A 24,204-nucleotide genomic window follows, 5' to 3' on the forward strand; every position below is an offset into this window, starting at 1 on the left:
TTCAATTTGTATCAGAGCAAGGTACTCCCTTGTTCTGTGTGATTTTGGTTTAACTGCCTGGAGTTTTAGTTATGTCGACCACAGGAATGAAGACTGTGTCATGCCCCATCTTTGACAGTCATGAGTATCCCAAGTGGAAGGCCATGATGAAGAAACTCCTCATGGTGACAAACAGCGAGCTGTGGACCGTCACTGAGATTGGTCTGACTGATCTGTGCAAGATGGCGGAAGCTGATGACATTCGCAAGTACACTCTTCTTAACCTCACCGCGAAGGACGTCATCTCCTCCTGTCTATCTCAAAATTAGTTTAGGAATATCATGCATCTCGATCATGCAAAGCTTATCTGGGACCATCTCTCTGAGGTCTATGAAGGTCATCGAACTCGTCATGATCCTTGGTTTGAGGACTTTAAGGAATCTCTCAAAGCGATGACATTCGAACCAGAATCATCATCTTCTACATCATGCCTTATGGCAAAAGATGCTAAGGTAATTGAATGCTATCCATCTGAATCCAGTGATGATGAATCTGGTGATGAATTTGGACCCAGCAATGCAAAACTTGCTTCCCTTGCCACTAAAGAACAGAAAGCTATGGAACATATTCAAAAATTGTTAGACAAAAGCGATGACTTGTTGGACGCTGAAATGACTCAATCTCAGTCCTTAATTGAAGACATAAAAAATCTTCATGTTAAGTATGAGGAACTTGAAAGTCGTCACGAAACGCTCTCAACAACTCATGAAAAGCTTTCCTATGATTATCTTCAAAGGAAGCAAGAACTCGAGAAATTGAGAGCGGCTCATGAAGAACTTCAAAAGGAAAACGAGTCACTTCGCGCTGAACAGATCAGTCCCGCTCAGGAAGGATTTGAACCACCATGTCTTAAATGCCTTGAGCGTGATAACGCTACTTCTGTTGCTGAATATTCTACTGCTGCTACTGTTGTAATATCTTCAACTGTTGATATGGCAACTAACCCCTCTGCTGAGGATACCATTGCTATTGCTGATAAGAATGCTAGGTTGAAGACATTGCTTGAAACAGGGATGTACAAAAGTCTCAAAGGGCATCAGACACTATGTGATGTCCTCAAAAGGCAGATCCTGAATCGAAACCCTAGGAAAGAGGGTGTAGGGTTCGAAAGGCAAATGAATGCTAATGGCTCTTACTGGAAACCTGAGCAGTACCCCAAAACCACATGGGTTGCTGCAAAGGAACCTTCAGCGGATCCATCCACCCTATCTGGCTTCACTTGTGCCAATCCCATTGTTATTGATGAATCCTTTGATGCAGACTATAAACTGTTTAAGAATCAGAATGGTGAAGTGTTTGCCAGGTATATTGGTACTAACTACAGGAATGGGCCGCCTATGAAGAAAGTCTGGGTGCCAAAAAGATGTTTGGAGAATCTTCCTGTGAATGTCATCATGACACCACAAGTGAAGAAGATGAATCCTAGACCACAGGCCTCATATGTCCCAAAGGCTTCATACAGACAGAGGACTCACCTGAGTCGCACTAACGCAAATGTTTTGCAGGGAAACCTTACTCAGGCCTGTGAATATGAGCGTGTTTCATCAAATCGCCATGTTCATAAGACCAAGAACTATTCTACTTATTCTTATGAGTACTATTGTCCACCTGCAAGACTTTTTGCTAGGGCTCCAAAGCCAAAGTTCTCAGATGCTGCACTTAGACTCATTGCTTTGAAGCCACCCTTGAAGATGTGGGTGGCTAAGAAAGCTTAACTCTCTTTTGCAGGGAAAGGTCTCCAGCCGAAAACCAAAATCGTCTGACACTATTGCTGGGGACCTTAAACATCTTGTAAGGTGCAAGATCAAATGCCCAAATGGTCTTATTATGTACTTTGTTCCTGAATCACTTGCTACCTACTCTATCAGTCCTAATCTCAATCTAAGCTTTAATAATCCACTGGTTCGTCAAAAGTTTTTGCTTCACAATTCTCTTCGTGAAGCCTATCCCCCTAACTGCACTGTAGGGTACGACACCAGCTGCTTCAGAATGGATTATTGATAGTGGGTGTACCAATCACATGACTGGCAAGCGAAGCCTTCTCATGGACTCAACTTTACGTCCATCTGACAAAAGTCACATCACATTTGCTGACACTGGTAAAAGCAAGGTATTACGTATAGGTAGAGTTGCAATCTCAAAGGATCAACACATGGATAAAGTCATGCTTGTTGAATCCCTTGGTTTCAACTTAATGTCAGTCTCAATGCTTTGCGATTTAAACATGATTGTGATGTTTGGAAAATATCGTTGCCTTGTACTAATGGAATCTGACAAGTCTCTAGTGCTTGAAGGGTATCGGAAAGATGATTTGTAGGTGGTAGATTTCTCAGTAGGACCACAACTTGCAGTATGTCTTCTAGAAAAAGCTTCTGAATGCTGGCTCTCGCATCGAAGGCTAGGGCATGCTGGCATGAGGAACCTCCACACTCTTTCAAGGAAGAAGCATGTCATAGGCATCGAGGGCGTCAAGTTCAAGAAGGATCACTTATGCGGTGCCAGTGAAGCAGGAAAGATGATGAGGGCCAAGCATCCCTCGAAGACAATCATGCCAACGACTCAACCCTTCGAACTGCTCCACATGGATTTTTTTCGATCCCACTCATTACTCAACTCTTACTACTACTGCTTGTCTCTATGGCTTTGTCATTGTTGATGATTATTCAAGATATACTTGGGTGCATATAATCCTTTACAAGACTGAAGTGCAGGATGTCTTCAGACGCTTCGCCAGTCGAGCAATGAACAACTATGGCACCAAGATAAAGCACATCAGAAGTGGCAATGGCACTGAATTCAAGAACACTGGCCTAGATACATATCTTGATACTTTGGGCATCACACATGAATTCTCAGCTCCGTACACGCCACAGCAGAATGGCGTCGTCGAACGCAAGAACAGAACACTTATTGAGATGGCTCGGACGATGCTTGATGAATACAAGACTCCAAGAAAATTCTGGCCTGAAGCCATTGACACTGCATGCCATATCATCAACCGTGTTTATCTTCACAAGCTTCTGAACAAGACATCCTATGAGCTCCTTACTGGCAAGAAGCCAAATGTCAGTTACTTCAAAGTATTTGGCGCCAGGTGCTAGATCAAGGATCCACATCACACCTCAAAATTTGCTCCAAAAGCAAATGAGGGTTTTATGCTTGGATATGGAAAGGATTCGCACTCCTACAGAGTCTTCAACCTTTTTCACTATAAAGTAGTTGAACCAGTGGATGTGCGGTTTGATGAGACGAACGGCTCACAAAGAGAGCACCTGCCAAATGTGCTAGATGAAGTTCCATCCAGTGAATCAATCAAGCTTATGGGAACTGGAGAAATAATACCGTCTGAAGCTCAGCCTGAAGAGGAACTTATCATCTCCGCACCTGATCAACCTGAAGACAATGCTCAGCCTGAAGACAATCCCTCTAACGATGACAATGATCAGCAAGAGCAAAATCTTCATCCTGTACATCCTTGTGTTGCAAATGAAGTACAGATTGAGAGAATAATTGATAGCATCAATGCACCAGGTCCACTCACTCGTTCAAGGGCAACACAGCTAGCAAATTTCTGTGGGCACTTCGCATTCGTCTCTATATCTGAACCCAAGAAAGTTGAAGAAGCCTTCATGGAACCTGAATGGATTCAAGCTATGCAAGAAGAGCTTCAACAGTTTGAGCTGAATAATGTATGGGAACTGGTTAAGCGTCCTGATCCTCACAAGCACAATATAATAGGCACCAAATGGATATATCGCAACAAGCAAGATGAGCATGGTCAAGTTGTCAGAAACAAAGCTCGTCTCGTTGCACAAGGATACACTCAAGTTGAAGGGATTGACTTTGATGAAACATTTGCTCCCGTGGCTAGACTTGAAGCCATACACATAGTGCTGGCCTATGCAAATCATCATAACATACTTCTATATCAAATGGATGTGAAGAGCGCTTTTCTCAATGGCAAGATTGAAGAAGAAGTGTATGTTGCACAACCACCTGGCTTTGAAGATCCAAAACATCCTGACATGGTATACAAGCTCAACAAGGCACTGTATGGCCTCAAACAAGCCCCTCGGGCTTGGTATGACACACTCAAATACTTCCTGAAGAGCAAAGGCTTCAAACCTGGTTCCCTCGACCCCACTCTCTTCACGAAGACATATGATGGTGAACTGTTTGTGTGCCAAATATATGTGGATGACATTATATTCGGCTGCACCAATCAGAAATACACTGACGAGTTTGGATATATGATGCAAGAGCAATATCAGATGTCGATGATGGGTGAGCTGAAGTTCTTCCTTGGTCTTCAAATACGTCAGCAACGCAACGTCATCTTCATATCTCAAGAAAAGTACCTCAAAGATTGCCTGAAGAAATTTGGGATGCAAGACTACAAAGGCTTCACGACGCCAATGCCTTTCAAACATCATCTGGGTCCCGACGACAATGGTAAAGAGTTCAATCAAAAGGTATACCGCTCCATGATTTGTTCTTTACTTTATCTATGTGCATCTAGGCCAGATATTATGCTTAGTGTTTGCATGTGTGCTTGATTCCAAGCGGCACCAAAGGAATCGCATCACTTAGCTGTGAAGCGAACTCTTTGATATTTGGCTCACACCCCAACACTAGGATTATGGTATCCAAAGGGCTCAGAGTTTGATCTGGTTGGATTCTCGGATGCTGATTATGCTGGTGACAAGGTGGATCGCAGGTCTACATCAGGCACATGTCATTTTCTGGGACGATCACTTGTATGTTGGTCTTCAAAGAAGCAGAACTATGTATCTCTCTCCACTGCTGAATCTGAATACATTGCTGCTAGATCTTGTTGCGCTTAGCTTCTATGGATGAAGCAAACACTCAAAGATTATGGCATTCATCTGAAGCAAGTGCCACTCTATTGCTACAATGAAAGCGCCATCAAGATTGCCAACAACCCAGTTCAGCACTCGAAGACAAAGCACATTGAAATTCGTCATCACTTTCTCAGAGATCATGTTGTGAAGGAAGATATTGACATCATACACGTCAACACTGAAGAGCAATTGGCAGATATCTTCACCAAGCCCTTGGATGAGAAGAGGTTTTGCAAGTTACGGTGTGAGCTAAACATCTTGGAATCCTCAAATGTCTTGTGATCAGGCACACATCCTAACACTTATGCATATTGATGACTTAGATGTGCAACACACGAAGTAAAATATATCTTCAATCAATGAAGACATACACTCTAAGTGTGAATGCATTAATGTGGAATTTGACTTTGGAGCGCCACGATAATTGTGTGACGTGTATGTGTCTAATACTTCCTATACGGTGGGTAACGCCACCACCAAATTCTACTGTTTGAAGTGTTTCACACATGCGTTACATTTGCTATGTCTTCACATTTTGTTTGTCTTCATTCTCAACCTGTCTTCATGATTATCTTCACTATGTTGGTTTGATTGTCTTCCTCACACACACATATATATATACTAGTGTTCTGTCCTCTACAGCATTCACTTATAGCTATATCTTCTTGTTGAATCTTTTGAACTAAGTGAATGTGATCGGACCCTAACCTCTCTATGCTTTCTATCTCAAACTCTATCTCTCGAAATCATATGTATTCTCTTGAAACTGTCGAATGTCTTCTCTGCGTCCTTGTCAGCAGAAGATACAGAGACAAACATTAAGTCCGCTTTCAATGCTAATTCCTTCACCTGAAACCCGGAGAAGGCGGAATGACCACCCGACTATCCAGGCGTGCGTGGGAACATGGAACAACCTCCGATATGCCGCATGATGGCCACGTGTCCTTCAGATGTGAATCGGCAGGGGCACCTGTGTAATAACACTGTGACCTCTTCCCCTTCCCTCGCACCTTAATGCTGTCACAGGTACATGTCCGTGGGAGAATCCCTTGGTTCTCATAGTCTGCATTCATTTGCAGAATTCTTACAGCATCACATTAACTCTCCCGAAGCCAGTTCCTGTTTGTCCAGCAAGCGAAAACCTTTGAAGCCTTTGAACATATTGAAGCCATTCAGTTTGAAGTTCATGGCTGCAGAGAAATCAGTAAGGAAGGGTGGCAGACATCGTCGTGGGGGAACGTCAAGAGATTTGCCTGATGATCTCTCCGAGCTTTACAAGACCGATCCTGAAGAGGATTACAATCAGCGCAAGACCCGAATCCAATGGATTCGAAGATATTGGGCAGAACAATGGTTCAAGTACCGGTTTGTGACCCAGGAATATGTTGAGAAGAATGCCATCAAGCGACCATGGGGAGACATCCTATACAGAAATCTTCAACCCAGGTCCAGAGATGAAGCCATTGAACAAGGCTTCTATCCCTGCATGGTCCGTGGACCACAGCCTGCGGATGCACACCCATCGTCATTGCTATGGTGTCGTGACGACAATCTGTTCAAATGCAACTTCCAGTTTGCCAAGAATTCGTCCAAGCAAAACAAGAAGTCATTGGGACTAGACTTCAACCCTGGTCCCTCTGCTCCCCGTGCCGATGGCACCCGTGAAGCGGAACCCAATCTTGTTGGGCCCTTCTACAACCTAGACGGCCTCATCACTCATATCATGGTTCAAGGGACAGCCGTGGATGAGCCTGCAGATGACGCTGAATCTGATGAAGTGCCTGCACCACCGAAGCCAAAGAAACTGAAGCAGCCTAAAGCTTCAAAGCCTGCCTCAGCACCAAAAATCTCACGGGCGAAGCCACTGGCTACTACACCTCCTGAAGACAGTGTGCAGTCTGAAGATTTGTCACGCATCTCCAAGCCCTCGAGTGTCAAGATGCCTTTGCAACGCACCAGCCAAGAACTGACTGCTGCTGCTATTCTGCGCAACGACGCCATTGATCTGTCCAGCGATGAAGATCTTGCAGATGACGCTCTTGAGCAACTAATCAAGAGCAAAGAAGAAGCAGAAATCTTCAATGATTTGTCTCTCTTTGACGTGGCAATCATCCACAACTTCATTGATGAGTGGTTTGACACGCCCAACCTCAGCTTTGAAGATCTGCAACTTCCAATTGGCCTCAGTGTCGCCTTCCGCGGCGCCATTGTCGGATTTCAGGTTCCGGCAGACCCTTGAGGTTCAAACACTGGGGTGCACGCGGAGATTTCACCTCCTACCTACCTGCACCCCTCCGCCTCGCTAAGATCTAAGCAATGGAAAGACCAACACGAATGACACAGGGTTTATACTGGTTCGGGCCACCATTGTGGTGTAATACCCTACTCCAGTGTGTGGCGTGGTGGATTGCCTCTTGGGCTGATGATGATGAACAATACAAGGAAGAAAAGCCTCGCGAGGGTCTGCTCTTGGCTGGGGCGATGAACTGCTAGGAGGAGTTCAGTCACCCTTCTCTCTCTCCTTCCTTCTCTTTTCCTTCTCTCATCCCTCCCCTCTCTTGTTCTGTGGGTGGTTGGTCCTATTTATAGAGGCCCTGGTCCTCTTCCCAAATATCGAGCGGGAAGGGAGCCAACAATGGCGGGCTAATTTGAAGGGGGACAGCTAGTACCAGCTATCCTAACAAAAGTAGTCTTCGCCTGCACAAAGCTCTAGTGGTGACGCTGTCTTGGGCTCCACGATGACCTCCGTCTTGCAGTCCTCCTAGTCTTGGTCTTGTTGCACCGAGATGGCCACCTTTTCCTAATGCCTCGGTACTCCGCGACTGCGCTTGCTCCCTTTGCACCAAAGAGGAAAGGAGGACGCTTCACGGGCTGGCACCCGCCTAGCGCCTTTGGTCGTCATGGCTTGCGTCACGGGCACCTTGTGAGGTACCCCGCCTTGATCTCTCTGCCTCCTCGCAAGCCAGCCTGATGAGGCCATGCCTGAGGAAGCTCCGCGTCGTCCGCCCCGCGAGGCTTGGCCCCTCGCGAGGGTCTTGGGTCTGTGTTGGTGAAGATGGGCCGTGCTGGGCCCCCCTTTGAGCCACGTCGCAGGCCGCAGGCAGGCAAGTCCGGGGACCCCCGTTCCCAGAACACCGACAGTAGCCCCCGGGCCCAAGGCGCGCCCAGACTTGGCCGTGCAGGGAGGCGGAAGGGCAAGAGCGAAGCGCCGCGGGCCCTAACAGCCTGCGGCCTTGGGCGCCGCGTGGCGGTTGATTGGACGTGAGCGCCTTAGTAACCGTGCGATTTGATAAAGGAGCAGCATCTGCCTAGGCTTTGATTTTTGCTTTCTCCGGTTGCTGCTCAGATCCCCTTTCTTGCGCCTCTCCTTCCTTCCTCCAAAGTTTCTAGATCTACTCCGACCGTGTGACCTAGGAAGCCATGGCGCCTCGTCAGCCCCCGGCCGTAGCTTGGTACTCGTCTGCCCTGGACTCGCCGAACGTGTCGGAGGCGAGCCTTGCCCGGTTGCGCCGGATGGCGGTGGCGCGGGGCATCGACGGGGCGAAGGTGTTCAAGGCCGGCTCCGCCACCCCTGAGGGTCAAGGGAGCACCTTCTATCCGTTCTTCATAAGTGCCATTGCTGCTGGCCTGGTGCCTCCCTTCTCCGAGTTCTTCTTCTCTGTCCTCCGCCATTACAAGCTACATGCTCTACATCTCCACCCCAACTCCGTCCTTCTCCTGGCAATCTTCTCCTATTACTGCGAGGCTCACATAGGGGTGCAGCCCTCAGTGGCCTTTCTGCGCCACTACTTCTACCTCCGGACCTCTCGCGGTCCTGCTTCCGCGTGCGCGAGCTTCATCGCGTATGGTGGCGCCATTGCCATCTCGAACCCCAGGAAAAGGATTGAGGGCTTCAGGTGCAAGTGGGTCTTGGCGGATGCTGGGCGCATTCACCCTCGGCTGATCTTGCCCACGGAGTAGCCCACGAGCTCGAGCGATTGGGGTCGAGCGAAGCTCGCGGACCCCCGCGCGAAACTGGTGTTGAAGAAGATGGATGCGGATCTGAGGCCGGCCAACATGGCGGCGGCGAAGATGACCGGAGCGTCGCTGCTGAGGGAATTCCTGGAGCACCAGCTGGCTCCGCTTCGGCTGTACTCACTCCCGATGTGGAGGCCCCATCCGGGCCCCGCGGCCTTGGCCGACGGAGATCTGGCTGCGGTCCTCCAATCTTTGGTTGGGGGCGATGTGGCGAGGTTGAAGGGTGCTCCTACGCCCTTGTTCCTCTGCGACGACTGGGAGCAGGTAGTGGAGTCCATGCCCGTCTTCAACGGGGATGGGCTCGTGCCCATGGAAACTCCCGAGGAACCGATGGACGTGCCCTCCGATGACTCCAGCGAAGAGGAGGAAGGAGGGGAGCGGGAAAGAGGGCCTGACTCCGAGGCGACTGACGGAGAGTCGAGGGATCCCCTCCCCCGGCGCAGGTCCCGCGTTCTCAGCCTCTCTCCGAGCAATGACGACGAGGATGACGACGAGGATGACGACGAGCAGGACGGCGGGAGCTTGCCCCCGATCTCGAAGAAGGACAGGACCGGGCTGATCTCCCGCGGGTCTGCCCTGGCCCCGAGGCGGACCGCACCTTCCGCTTCCAAGCTTCCCGAGGTTGACCCTTCCAGCCGGCTTTCAGGCTTCAAATTTGGCCGGAGGCCGCTCGAGCTCACTGGCAACGACCTGTAAGCGTTTGATTCTTGTCTTTATTTCTTATTCTGCTTCTAAGGCTTGGCGTCCGCATCTCTTGGACAGGCTGGCGCCCGCAGCAAAGAAGTCGAAGGGAGCTCCTGAGGTTCCATCCGTGGCAGCGCCTCTGCCCGCGAAGGAGGGTGACCGCGACGCACGGGCTTCTCCTGCCCGGTCGTCTTTGCAAGGCCTGGCTGAGCTGGCTGGGGCGAGCTCGGCCCCCACGGCCCAAGTGAGTCCCGAGGTGTCCTTGCCCGCCGCCGACACTACAGCCGTTGGGGCGCAGCAGACTCCACCTCAGGATGCTGTGGCCGCGCAGCCGCCTTCTCCTCCTACTCCACCAACTGCTGTCTCTCCGACTCTTTCTGCCGTTCTGGATAGTGCTGTCACTGAGCTGGACCGACTGCGGCAGGATCTTCTTGGCGCCGACCCTCGCTTGGTGGCCGGGCGCTTGGAGCTGGCTTCCAGATGGGTTCGCTCCGACGCTTCAATTCGGGCGGTGCTGGTCCAGGCCTCGACGGCTTGCGATGAGGAGAAGCAGGCCGTCCTTGAGGCGAAGGCTGCTCGTGACGCAGCCCTGGGGGAGGTGGTCGATGTCCGTGGTCGCTGCAAGGCGCTGGAGGACGAGCTGCAGGGCCTGCGGGACCAGCTCGCGAAAGAGGTCCGCCTTCTCCAAGAGCAGGAAGAAGGTGTGAAGGCTCGCGAGGCGGCCATCAAGGAGAGGGAGGTCAAGCTCAGGAAGTGCCACGACCGCCAAGGCGCGTTGGAGCAGGAGTTGGGGGCGAGGAAGGCCGAGCTGGACGACAAGGCCCTGGTTCTTGCCGAGGACCGTGTGGCCTTCATGGAGATGGAGGCGAAGGCTCGCTCCTCGCTGAGGACGCTTTAGGACAGCGGCCTGGAGAGCCCGCTGGCTGGCACCGAGGATGGCCCCGCCAAGCTGCTTCCCTTCCTGGTTTGCGCTCTTGAAGATGTCGCCCTTGGCCTTGGCCCCACGGCGGAGGCCGAGGCGTGTGTCCTGTCTTCTGCAGCACCGATGCGGGTGCTCACCAACATCTACCTTCATGATCCCGACGTCGACCTCGACGGCCTGCTGGAGCCAGTAAGCGGCGAGCGTGCCGCTGCCGCTGCCGAGGCCGTGAAGGGTCGCGCGGAGGTTCTGCTAGGGAAGATCCAGGCCTTCAGCACCAAGCCGAAGCAAGGCGCTGCCGACCCCACTGCTCCATGAGGCGCACCCACTCCGCGATGCTCCGCCGCCGACAAGTGACTTCGTTGTGGCTCGTATCATGCCTTTAATTCCTGCACATGTATCATGCCTCAGGGAGTCGTTTAAACTTGCGTTTGGCATTGAGATAACAGTGTGGACTGTAATATTTGCTTTTGAATTCCTTGAAATTTGCGTTTTTCCTTCCTACTTGCTTATGTTCTATGCCGGTAGAGCCCGGCCCCGTGCATACCTCACCCAGCGTTAGTCCCGACCGGAAACCAGGACGGGGCCAAGGAGTGAGGGGCTACGTGACAAGTTAGGCTACTGAGTCGCGATGCTCAGGAGTACCCCTTGGCGCACGAACATCAAGTAAGGAGGTGTGATGTGGGTGGATCTACCGTTCTACGTCTGCAGAGCCCGGCCGCGCGCATACCTCACCCAGCGTTAGCCTTTCGGAACTAAGGAGTGAGGGGCTACGTGACCAGTTAGGCTCCTGAGTCGCGATGCTCAGGAGTCCCCCTTGACGCTCAAACGGCCTTCGTACCTTGGCTCCGCTCGGGGAGAGACGCGCGACGAACCAGGCTCTAGGGGGGGGGCTGGCTGGGCGGCGTGCGTCTAGGCATGATCCAGGCGCAGCCCCCGTGCCCAGCCCCCTCGCGCGGCACTCCCGAGGAGAGGCGTTACGACGAGGCTAGACACTGAGCTCTGGGCTCCCTGAGGTTGATGCGGCCCGGGGGCCACCCTCAGTTGTTTATCACCAGCGCGGAGCATAGCGCTTCCGTATGTGTACGGGCATAGCCCCTCCTCGGCAGTGTTGTCAGCCAGCGCGGAGCATGGTGCTTCCACTGGTACGTGGGAGGGGGCCCCCTTCCGGGAGGAGCCCCCGGGGCGTGTACAGCCCCGCCCTGACACGTGGCTGGCACGGTAGGGCCTGGCGAGGTGTATCTGGGCACCCATGGGCCAGCGCGGGACTCACGGGGCCCTACCTCTAGGCGGGTTGCGCCTGGCACTGGGCCTTATCTTGTGATGTGTCCCTGCAAATTTCGTTAGATGCCGGCACTCTACGTCCTCGGGTCCCGGCCCTCGAGCTGGCCTCAGCCGTCGCTGGTATGCCAGGTCGCGATGCCGTGGACAAGGCCAGAGTGTGAGGGCTGGAGAGCCAGTAAGAGCCCTGAGTCGCGATGCTCAGGTACCCCCCCTTTAATGTGCAAGCGGTCGGCATGGAGAAGAAGAGGTGCCGTGGGCCGGCATCAAATAATCAAGCATGGTGGGTATGACGCATAACCGGAAATAACTGCAAATGAGATACACGTCACTGGGTCTGGCCCGAGCGACTTGGGGATCGTGCAGCCCGAGGGGCGCTGTCGGATTTCGGGTTCCGGCAGACCATTAAGGTTCGAACACTAGGGTGCGCACGGAGATTACACCTTCTACCTCTCCGTCTCGCAAAGATCTAGACTACTGAAAGAACTGCACAAGAGACACAAGGTTTATACTGGTTCGGGCCACCATTGTGGTGTAATACCCTACTCCAGTGTTTGGTGGGTGGATTGCCTCTTGGGGCTGATGATGATGAGCAATACAAGGAAGAACAGCCTTGCGAGGGTCTGTTCTTGGATGGGGCGATGAACTGCTGGGAGGAGTTCAGCCACCTTTCTCTTTCTCTCTTTCTCTCTCTAGCCAACCGACCGACCGCTTGCTCTGTGGGCGGCTAGTCCTATTTATAAGGCCCTGGTCCTCTTCCCAAATATCGAGCGGGAAGGGAGCCAACAATGGCGGGCTAATTTGAAGGGGGACAGCTAGTACCAGCTATCCTGACAAAAGTAGTCCTCGCCTGCACAAAGCTCTGGTGGTGACGCCGTCTTGGGCTCCATGATGACCTTCGTCTTGCAGTCCTCCTGGTCTTGGTCTTGTTGCACCGAGATGGCCACCTTTGCCTGATGCCTCGGTACTCCACGGCTGCTCTTGCTCCCTTTGCACCAAAGAGGAAAGGAGGACGCTGCGCGGCTGGCACCCGCCTGGCGCCTTTGGTCGTCATGGCTTGCGTCACGGGCACCTCGTGAGGTACCCCGCCTTGATCTCTCCGCCTCCTCGCGAGCCAACCTGACGAGGCCGTGCCGGAGGACGGTCCGTGTCGTCTGCCCCGCAAGGCTTGGCCCCTCGCGAGGGTCTTGAGTCTTGTGTTGATGAAAATGGGCCATGCTGGGCCCCCTTTGAGCCACGCCGCAGGCCGCAGGCAGGCAAGTCTGGGGACCCCTGTTCCCAGAACACCGACAGTAGCCCCCGGGCCCAAGGCGCTCCCGGACTTGGCCGTGGCGAGAGGCGAAAGGGCAAGGGCGAAGCGCCGCGGGCCCTAACAGCCTGCGGCCTTGGGCGCCGCGTGGCGGTTGATGGGACGCAAGTGCTCCTGCAACCGTGCAGGTTGATAAAGGAACGACATCTTCCCAGACTTTGCCTTTTGCTTTCTCCAGTTGCTGCTCAGATCCCCTTTCTTGCGCCTCCCCCTTCTTCCTCCAAATTTCTAGATCTACTCCGGCTGCATGACCTAGGAAGCCATGGCGCCTCGTCAGTCTCCGGCCGAAGCTTGGTACTCACCTGGTCTGGACTTGCCAAACGTGTCCAAGGCGGGCCTTGCCCGGCTGCGCTAGATGGCGGCGGCGTAGGGCATCAATGGGGCGCAGGTGTTCATGGCCGGCTCCGCCACCCCTAAGGGCCGAGGGAGCACCTTTTATCCTCTCTCTCTCTAAGCTCCATTGCTGCTGGCCCGGTGCCTCCCTTCTCCGAGTTTTTCTTCTCTGTCCTTCGCCATTACAACTTGCGATCTTCGCTTATTACTGCGAGGCCCATGTAGGGGTGCAGCCTTCAGTGGCCTTGCTGCGCCACTACTTCTCTCTCCGGGTCTCTCGCGGTTCTCCTTCCGCGTGCGCGAGCTTCGTCGTGTATGGCGGCACCATTGCCATCTCGAATCCCGGGAAGTGGACTGAGGGCTTCAGGAGCAAGTGGGTCTTGGTAGATGCCGGGCGCGTCCACCCAAGGTTGATCTTGCCCGCGGAGTAGCCTGCGAGCTCCAGCGACTGGTGCCGAGCGGAGCTCATGGACCCCCGCGCAAAGCTAGTGTTGGAGAAGATGGACGCGGACCTGAGGCCGGTCAGCATGGCGGTGGCGAAGTTGACCGGTTCATTGCTGTTGAGGGAGTTCCTGGAGCACCAGTTGGCTCCACTCCGGCAGTACTCACCCTTGGCCTTGGCCCCACGGCCGAGGCCGAGGCGCGTGTCCTATCTTCTGCTGCGCTGACGCGGGTCTTCACCCACATCTACCTTCGCGACCCCAGCGCCGACCTTGACAGCCTGTTGGAGCCAGTAAGCGGCGAGGGTGCCGCCGCCGCTGCCGAGGCCGTGAAGGGTCGCGCCGAGGCTCTGCTGGGGAAGTTCCGGGCCTTCAGTACCAAGTCGGGGCAGGATGCTTCCGGTCCTGCTGCTTCATGAGGCAGGGCCACCCGCGCTGCTCCACCGCCGCCAAGTGACTCCGCTGCTGCTCCTGTCCTGCTTTTAATTCCTGCACATGCATCATGCCTCGGGGAGGCGTTTAAACTCGCGTTTGGTGTTGAGACGACAGTATGGACTGTAATATTTGCTTTTAAGTTCCTTGACTTTTATGCTTTTCTTCCCTACTTGCTTGTGTTCTACGCCGATAGAGCCCGGCCCCGCGCGTACCTCACCCAGCATTATCCCCGACCGGAAACCAGGATGGGACCAAAGGAGTGAGGGGCTACGGAGCCAGTTAGGCTCCTGAGTCGCGATGCTTAGGAGTCCCCCTTGGCGCACGAACAACAAGTAGGGAGGTGTGATGTAGGTGGATCTTCCGTTCTACGTCTGCAGAGCCCGACTCCGCGCGTACCTCACCCAACATTAGCCCCGACCAGAAACTAGGACGGGACCAAAGGAGTGAGGGGCTACGGAGCCAGTTAGGCTCCTGAGTCGCGATGCTCAGGAGTCCCCCTTGACGCGCAAACAACAAGTGACGAGGTGAGATGCGAGTGGGACCACCATTCTACGTCTGTAGAGCTCGGCCCCACGCGTGCCTCACCCAGCATTAGCCTTTCGGAACTAAGGAGTGAGGGGCTACGGGACCAGTTAGGCCCCTGAGTCACGATGCTCAGGGGTCCCCCTTGACGCTCAAACGGCCTTCATACCTTGAATCCGCTCGGGGAGAGACGCGCGACGAACCTGGCCCGAGGGGCCTGGCTGGGTGGTGTACGTCCGGGCGTGACCCAGGCACAGCCCCCGTGTCCAGCCCCCTCGCGCGGCGCTCCCGAGGGGAGGCGTTGCGATGAGGCTAGACACTGAGCTCTGGGCTCCCTGAGGTTGATGCGGCCCGGGGACCACCCTCAGTTGCTTATCACCAGAGTGGAGCATAGCGCTTACTCATGTGTACGGGCATAGCCGCTCCTCGGCAGTGTCGTCAGCCAGCGCGGAGCATGGTGATTCCACTGGTACGTGGGAGGGGGCTCCCCTCCGGAAGGAGCCCCCGGGGCATGTACAGCCCCGCCCTGACACGTGGCCGGCACGGTAGGGCTAGGTGAGGTATATCTGGGCACCCGTGAGCCAGTGCGGGACTCACGGGGCCCTACCTCTAGGCGGGTTGCGTCTGGCACTGGGCCTTATCTTGTGCCATGTTCCTGCAACTTTGGTTAGATGCCGACACTCTACGTCCTCGGGTCCCGGCCCTCGAGCTTGTCTCAGCCGTCGCTGGTATGCTAGGCCGCGATGTCGTGGACATGGCCAGAGGGTGAGGGATGGAGAGCCAGTAAGAGCCCTGAGTCGCGATGCTCAGGTACCCTCCCTTTAATGTGCAAGTGGTTGACATGGAGAAGAAGAGGTGCCATGGACAGGCATCAAGTAATCAAGCATGACGGGCGAATGCATAGCCGGAAATAAATGCAAGGGAGATACATGCTGTTGGGCCTGGCCCGAGCGGCTTGGGGATGATGCAGCCCGAGGGGCGCCCCCAACAAAGCAAGATAACGACATGAAATAAAAGGGATACATACCGCTGGGACGGGCCCACGCGGCCTGGGAACGATGCAGCCCTGGGAGGGGGCTCCCAGCTGGAAATGAAACTTGTAAGATGTTACCTGCGGGTGTCGAGGGCGAAGGGGTGTTGGTGCAGCAGACTCGGCGGGCTGCGGAAGCCGATCCTCACGAGCCTCCAGGCCCAGGGGCCTCGGGAGGCTCTGGAGGCACTGGTAGCTCTTCGCGAATCATCTCCATCTCTGCCAAGGCTGCGGAACGCCTGTCTTCTTGTGCCTCCATGATGCCCCTCATGAGGCGCTGGCACGTTGCAACCGCGTTCGGCAAGCCGTAAGGCATGCGAACGTAGCTGTGGGGCGGGCCCCGCAGCGCCCCACTCGCGAGGGCCAGAGGCGCCCCATCGCGGCGGCTTGGTTGAGCCCTGGTACGTCGATGCAGACGCTCAGCCCACCATCCTCTCCCGGATGGGGAGCCACAGCCGGTAGACGGCGACAACCTCTCATGATTCTTGATTCCTGTAGTTCTTGAATGGCCTTGTCAATGAACTCCTGTGGGTCTGACCTTCCTCGCCTTGCTCCTTCTTGAGGGAAACGTGCTTCGAAACACGCCTCCATGTGGTGCCCAAGCGCCTCCCTCGTGACCCTGGCCAGGTCGGTGGCCCTCCAGGGGAGAGCCCCCGAGCCCTGCCTGAGGAGGGCGCCGGGTGCACTTTCCTATGCGATGGAAGGAGGTTCCCCCTAGGCAGATGCGGGCCCTGAGGGGCCTGCCTCCCGAGGGGCTGGTCCGGATGATGTCTTCTTCTTCTTCTTGGGGGTGGTCTCGGGAAGCCTCCTGCTTCCGCGATCCGGGTCTTCTAGTGTCGCGGCCTGAAAGGCTCGCTCCAGGGAACACACTGCATCCTTCTCTTCACAGGGCACCATGATGACTCCGCCACTTCTTGGCATCTTGAGGACATTGTAGCCATGGTGAGTCACGGCCATGAACTTGGCCAGCGCTGGGTACCCGAGGATGGCGTTGTACGGCAGGCGGATGTGGGCGACGTCGAAGTCGATGAGCTCGGCGCGGTAGTTGTCGCGTGCCTCGAAGGTGATAGGGAGGCAGACCTGCCCAATCGGGACCGTGGAGCCGTCGGTGACTCCGGAGAAGGGCTTGGTTGGCTGAAGCTGGTTGTAAGGCACTTGGAGATTGTTGAACATTTCCACGGACAGGACGTTGAGCCCTGCCCCACCATCGATGAGGGTCCTGGTGACCAGTACATTGCTGGTGACTGGGGAGCAATGCATCGGGAGGACTCCGGCTGTGGCCGCACACTTGAGTTGATCCGCTGAGCTGAATGTGATGGCGCATGCGACCACCTGAGAGGGCGCGTTGCTTCAATCCTGGGGAGGACTGCGTTCACTTCGCGGGCAAACTGCTTGAAGATGCATTGGGAGGCTGGGGCTTGAGCTCCGCCCAGGATGCAGGAGATGGCGCGTAGCTCCTGGAAGCCCCCAGCCCCTTCGTCTTGATGGCGGTCCTCGTTTCTCCTTGGCTGAGGCGGCAGTGGAGGGAGGCCTGCGTGGCCCTGTGGGCGATCCTCACGAGGTTGATCGCGCCACCCTTGGCGCGGGCCGCGGTCTTCCCAGCGTCCTGCGTTTCTTCCTCCTCCTCGGCCGTAGCCCCGATCGGCGTGTTCGGGACGACGACCGATCCTTCCTTCTCGCACGGCGCGGAGTTCTTGGCATTCGTTGGTGTTGTGGGTGTGGAGGTCGTGGTACACACAGTACCGGCCGCCCCGGGAGGACTCAGGCAGATCTTTGCCCCGCTTGGTGTCTGGTTCTGCCGCGAGCACGACAGCCCCCTTGCACTTCACGTCCTTGGCCTTGGGCTTCTTCTCTCCTGGGTCTGCGGCAGGCAGGTCGAGGAGGGAGAGGCGTCCCTCCTCAGCCCTGGCGCACTTGGTCGCCAAGTTGAACAGCTCCAGGGAGGTGCACAGGTTTTCATGCATCGCCAGCTCCTCCATCTTGACGTCGCGCACACCATCGAAGAAGGACAAGATGATGGCCTCCTCAGACACCTTGGGGATCTTGAGGCGCGCGCTGTTGAAGTGCTGGATGTACTTTTGCAGGGTCCCTCCAGCTTGTTGCTTGATGCGGCGCATGTCGCTCACAACGGGTGGCCGGTCGCGAGTGCCTTGGAAGTTGGCGATGAAGCGGGTGTGCATCTGGTCCCAGGAAGAGATCGTGCCTGGAGCCAGATTCAGGAGCCAGGTTCGAGCTCCTTCCTTGAGCGCCATGGGAAACCAGTTCGCCATGACCTTCTCGTCCCCGCTGGCAGCTTCGATGCCCAGCTCATAGAGCCGGAGGAACTCAGCAGGGTCAATCGTGCCATCGTAACGAGGAGGCAGGTCTGGCTTGAACTTGCTGGGCCACGCGACACTACGCAGCTCGGTGGTGTAGGCACGGCAGCCTGCGGTGGCCACGAAAGGCTTCGGCTGGTGGAGAGCTCGGTCTTGAGGGTCCCCACGCGCTGCAGCTAGGAGCAGCGCGGGGTCTTGGTGTGCCGGAGTCGGGGCAGGGTCGCGGCGTGCCGGAGCAGGGAGCACCCGGGCAGCTCCTTGCGGGCGAGGGACTTCTTGGCAGCTCCGTTCTTGCTGCGCTTGCACCTGACGGAGCGGGTTCCGCCCAGGGGCCACACGCCTTGGAGCCATGGCATCTTCTTGGAGAGGAGGCGGCTGGTACGCCTCCGGAGCTTCGTTGCCCGCGCGGGGCGGGGTGTGGCATAGCGGAACAGACGGTGCGGGAGAGCCCCCTGCGGCGCGGACAAGCTCGGCGACGCGGTCGAGCCACTCTTCGTAGATGTCATCGACGGGACAGTAGCGCAGGAGCTCGTTTGCCGCGAGGAGCGCAGCTCGAGCCTCCAAGGGGGCGCGGAGCGCGCGGGATGAAGAACGAGCTGGTGCGAGCGATGGAGTAGCGGTGCGGCCGTCTTGCCGCACGGATGGATGCTGAGACGACGCTTGCTGCTCGCCCCCCGCCGGGCCGGTGGCGGCGTTGATGGCGGGCGACGGGGAACGACGAGGACGTCCGCCGACGGGCGCCGTCTGGGCGACGCGGGAAGCGATGGCGGCCCGGCGCTCGGCGCGGGCCCGACGAGCGTCGGACATGGATGCGACGGTAGGAGGAGAACGGGGCGGTGGAAGACGAATTCTGGCGCACCCCTACCTGGCGTGCCAAATGTCAGATTTCGGGTTCCGGCAGACCCTTAAGGTTCGAACACTGGGGTGCGCGCGGAGATTACGCCTTCTACCTCTCCGTCTCGTAAAGATCTAGACTACTGAAAGAACTGCACAAGAGACACAATGTTTATACTGGTTCGGGCCACCGTTGTGGTGTAATACCCTACTCCAGTGTTTGGTGGGTGGATTGCCTCTTGGGGCTGATGATGATGAGCAATACAAGGAAGAACAGCCTCGCGAGGGTCTGTTCTTGGACGGGGCGATGAACTGCTGGGAGGAGTTCAACCACCTTTCTCTTTCTCTCTTTCTCTCTCTAGCCAACCGACCGACCGCTTGCTCTGTGGGCGGCTGGTCCTATTTATAGAGGCCCTCGTCCTCTTCCCAAATATTGAGCGAGAAGGGAGCCAACAATGGCGGGCTAATTTGAAGGGGGACAGCAAGTATCAACTATCCTGACAAAAGCAGTCTTCGCCTGCGCAAAGCTCTGGTGATGACGCCGTCTTGGGCTCCACGGTGACCTCCGTCTCGTAGTCCTCCTGGTCTTGGTCTCGTTGCACCGAAATGGCAACCTTTGCCTGATGCCTCGGTACTCCGCGGCTGTGCTTTCCCCCTTTGCACCAAAGAGGAAAGGAGGACGCTGCGCGGGCTGGCACCCGGCTGGCGCCCTGAGTCGTCATGGCTCGCGTCATGGGCACCTCGCGAGGTACTCCGCCTTGATCTCTCCGCCTCCTCGCGAGCCAGCCTGACGAGGCCGTGCCGGAGGACGGTCCATGTCGTCCGCCCCGCGAGGCTTGGCCCCTCGCGAGGGTCTTGAGTCTTGTGTTGATGAAGATGGGTCGTGCTGGGCCCCCTTTGAGCCACGCCGCAGGCCGCAGGCAGGCAAGTCTGGGGACCCCCGTTCCCAGAACGCCGACAGGCGCCCCCAACAAGGTAAGCTAACAACATGAAATAAAAGTGGTACATGCCGCAGGGACGGACCCATGCGGCCTGGGAATAATGCAGCCCTGGGGGGGGGCGCTCCCAGCTGGAAGTGAAACTTGAAAGATGTCACATAATGACGTTGAGGACAAAGGGGTGTTGGAGTAGCAGACTCGGTGGGCTGCGGAAGCCGATCCTCACGAGCCCCCAGGCCCAGGGGCCTCAGGAGGCTCCGGAGGCTCCGGAGGCGCTGGTGGCTCCCTGCGGGCCATCTCCATCTCTGCTAGGGCTGTGGAACGCCTGGCCTTTTGTGCCTCCATGATGCCCCTCACGAGGCACTGGTACGTGACAGCCGCGTTCGGCAAGCCGTAAGGCATGCGGACGTAGCTGTGGGGTGGTCCTCAGCAGCGCCCCACTCGCGAGGGCCAGAGGCGCTCCAGGGAGGCGACTCGGTTGAGCCCTGGTATGTCGATGCAGGCGCGTAGCCCACCATCGTCGCCTGGATGGGGAGCCACTGCTGGTAGACGGCGGCCGCCTTTCATGACCCTTGACTCCTGTAGCTCCTGAATGGCCTTGCTGACGAACTCCTGAGGGTCTGGCCCTCCTTGCCTTACTCCTTCTTGAGGGAAACTTGCTTCGAAGCACACCTCCATGTGGTGCCCAAGCGCCTCCCTCGTGACCCTAGCCAGGTCGGTGGCCCTCCAGGGGAGAGCCCCCGAGCCCTGCCTAAGGAGGGCGCTGGGCGCGCTTTCCTATCCGACGGAAGGAGGTTCCTCCCTGGGCGGGCACGGGCCCAGAGGGGCCTTCCTCCTGAGGGACCGGGCCGGACAATGTCTTCTTCTTCTTGGGGGCGGTCTCGGGAAGCCTCCTGCTTCCGCGATCCGGGTCTTCCAGTGACGCGGCCTGAAAGGCTCGTTCCAGGGAACACACCGCATCCTTCTCTTCACAGGGCACCGTGATGACTCCGCCACTTCCTGGCATCTTGAGGACATTGTAGCCATGGTGAGTTACGGCCATGAACTTGGCCAACGCCGGGTACCCAAGGATGGCATTGTACGGCAGGCGAATGTGAGCGACGTCGAAGTCGATGTGCTCGGTGCGGTAGTTGTCGTGTGCCCCGAAGGTGATAGGGAGGCGGACCTGCCCAATCGGGACCGTGGAGCCGTCGGTGATTCCGGAGAAGGGCTTGGTTGGCTGAAGCTGGCTGTAGGGCACTTGGAGATTGTTGAGTGTTTCCACGGACAGGACGTTGAGCCCTGCCCCGCCATCGATGAGGGTCCTGGTGACTACCACGTTGCTGATGATTGGGGAACACAGCATCGGGATGACTCCAGCTGTAGCCGCACACTTGAGCTGATCTGCTGAGCTGAACGTGATGGCGCACGCCGACCACCTGAGAGGGCGCGTGGCTTCAAGCCTGGGGAGGACTGCATTCACTTCGCAGGCGAACTGCTTGAAGATGCGTTGAGAGGCTGGGGCCTGAGCCCCGCCCAGGATGCAGGCGATTGCGCGCGGCTCCTGGAAGCCCCCAGCCCCCTCGTCTTGGTGGCGGTCCTTGTTTCTCCTTGGCTGCGGCGGCAGCGGAGGGAGGCCTGCGTTGCCATGCGGGCGATCCTCGTGAGGCTGATCCCTCCAGTCTCCCTCGTGAGGCGGGTCTTGCCAGCGATCCTTGCGAGGTTGATCGCGCCACCCTTGGCGCGGGCCACGGTCTTCCCAGCGTCCTGCGTTCCTTCCTCCTCCTCGACCGTAGCCCCGGTCACCGCGGTCGAGACGACGGCCGATCCTTCCTTCTCGCACGGCTCGGAGCTCTTGACATTCGTTGGTGTTTTGGGTGTGGAGGTCGTGGTACACACAGTACCGGCTGCCCTTGGAAGGTTTGGGCTGATCTCTTCCCTGCTTGGTGTCTGGTTCTGCCGCGAGCACGGCAGCCCCCTTGCGCTTCACGTCCTTGGCCTTGGGCTTCTTCTCTTCTGGGTCTGCGGCAGGCAGCTCGAGGAGGGAGAGACGCCCTTCCTCAGCCCTGGCGCACTTGGTCGCCAAGTTGAACAGCTCCAAGGAAGTGCACAGGTCTTCATGCATCGCCAGCTCCTCCTTCATCTTGACATCGCGCACGTCGTCGGAGAAGGCTGAGATGATGGCCTCCTCAGTCACCTTGGGAATCTTGAGGCATGCGTTGTTGAAGCGCTGGATGTACTTCTGCAGGGTCTCCCTGGGTTGTTGCTTGATGCGGCGCATGTCGCTCACGGCGGGTGGCCAGTCGCGAGTACCTTGGAAGTTGGCGATGAAGCGGGTGCGCATCTCGTCCCAGGAGGAGATCGTGCCTGGAGCCAGGTTCAGGAGCCAGGTGCGGGCCCCGTCCTTGAGCGCCATGGGAAACCAGTTCGCCATGACCTTCTTGTCTCCGTTGGCAGCTTCGATGCCCAGCTCGTAGAGCTGGAGGAACTCCGCAGGGTCAGCCGTGCCGTCGTATCAAGGAGGCAGGTCCGGCTTGAACTTGCCGGGCCACGCGACGCTGCGTAGCTCGGTGGTGAAGGCATGACAGCCTGCTGTGGCCACGGGAGGCCTTGGGTGACGGAGAGCTTGGTCTTGCATGTCCCCACGCGCTTCAGCTGGGTCTTGACGTGCGGGAGTAGGAGCATGGTCGCGACGTGCTGGAGCAGGGAGCGCCCGGGCAGCTTCTTGCGGGCGAGGGACTTCTTGGCAGCTCTGCTCTTGCCGCGCTGGCACCTGACGGAGCGGGTTCCGCCCAGGGGCCACGCGCCTTGGAGCCATGGCGCCTTCTTGTGGAGGAGGAGGCCAGGGCGCCGCTGGAGCTTCGTCGCCCGCGCGGGGCTGGGTGCGGTGCAGCGGAGCGGACGGCGCAGGAGAGCCTCCTGCGGCACGGACGAGCTCGGCGACGCGGTCGAGCCATTCTTCATAGACGTCATCGATGGGACGGTAGCGCAGGAGCTCGTTTGCCGCGACGAGCGCAGCTCGAGCCTCCATGGGTGCGCGGAGCGCGCGGGACGAAGAACCAGCTGGGGTGAGCGAGGGAGTAGCGGTGCGGCCGTCTTGCCGCACGGACGGATGCTGAGACGATGCTTGCTGCTCGTCCACCGCCGGGCCGGTGGCGGCATTGATGGCAGGTGACGGGGAACGGCGAGGACGCCCGCCGACAGGAGCCGTCTGGGCGACGCGGGAAGCAAGAGCAGCCCGGCGCTCGGCGCGGGCCCGACGAGCGTCACACATGGGCGCGATGGTCGGAGGAGAACGGGGCGGTGGAAGACGAATTCCGGCGCACCCCTACCTGGCGCGCCAACTGTCGAATTTCGGGTTCCGGCAGACCCTTGAGGTTCGAACAATGGGGTGCGCGCGGAGATTTCGCCTCCTACCTACCTGCACCCCTCCGCCTCGCTAAGATCTAAGCAATTGAAAGAGCAACACGAATGACACAGGGTTTATACTGGTTCGGGCCACCGTTGTGGTGTAATACCCTACTCCAGTATGTGGCGTGGTGGATTGCCTCTTGGGCTGATGATGATGAACAATACAAGGAAGAACAGCCTCGCGAGGGTCTGCTCTTGGCTGGGGCGATGAACTGCTGGGAGGAGTTCAGTCACCCTTCTCTCTCTCTCCTTCCTTCTCTTTTCCTTCTCTCGTCCCTCCCCTCTCTTGTTCTATGGGTGGTTGGTCCTATTTATTGAGGCCCTGGTCCTCTTCCCAAATATCGAGCGGGAAGGGAGGCAACAATGGCGGGCTAATTTGAAGGGGGGCAGCTAGTACCAGCTATCCTGACAAAAGTAGTCTTCGCCTGCACAAAGCTATGGTGGTGACGCCGTCTTGGGCTCCACGATGACCTCCGTCTTGCAGTCCTCCTGGTCTTGGTCTTGTTGCACCGAGATGGCCACCTTTGCCTGATGCCTCGGTACTCCGCTGCTGCTCTTGCTCCCTTTGCACCAAAGAGGAAAGGAGGACGCTGCGCGGGCTGGCACCCGCCTGGCGCCTTTGGTCGTCATGGCTTGCGTCACGGGCACCTCGTGAGGTACCCCGCCTTGATCTCTCCGCCTCCTCGCGACCCAGCCTGATGAGGCCGTGCCTGAGGAAGCTCCGCATTGTCCGCCCCGCGAGGCTTGGCCCCTCGCGAGGGTCTTGGGTCTGTGTTGGTGAAGGTGGGCCGTGCTGGGCCCCCTTTTGAGCCATGCCGTAGGCCGCAGACAGACAGGTCTGGGGACCCCCATTCCC

Source organism: Triticum aestivum, chromosome 3A (genome assembly GCF_018294505.1).
Source record: "Triticum aestivum cultivar Chinese Spring chromosome 3A, IWGSC CS RefSeq v2.1, whole genome shotgun sequence".
In the NCBI taxonomy this organism is placed as follows: Eukaryota; Viridiplantae; Streptophyta; class Magnoliopsida; order Poales; family Poaceae; genus Triticum; species Triticum aestivum.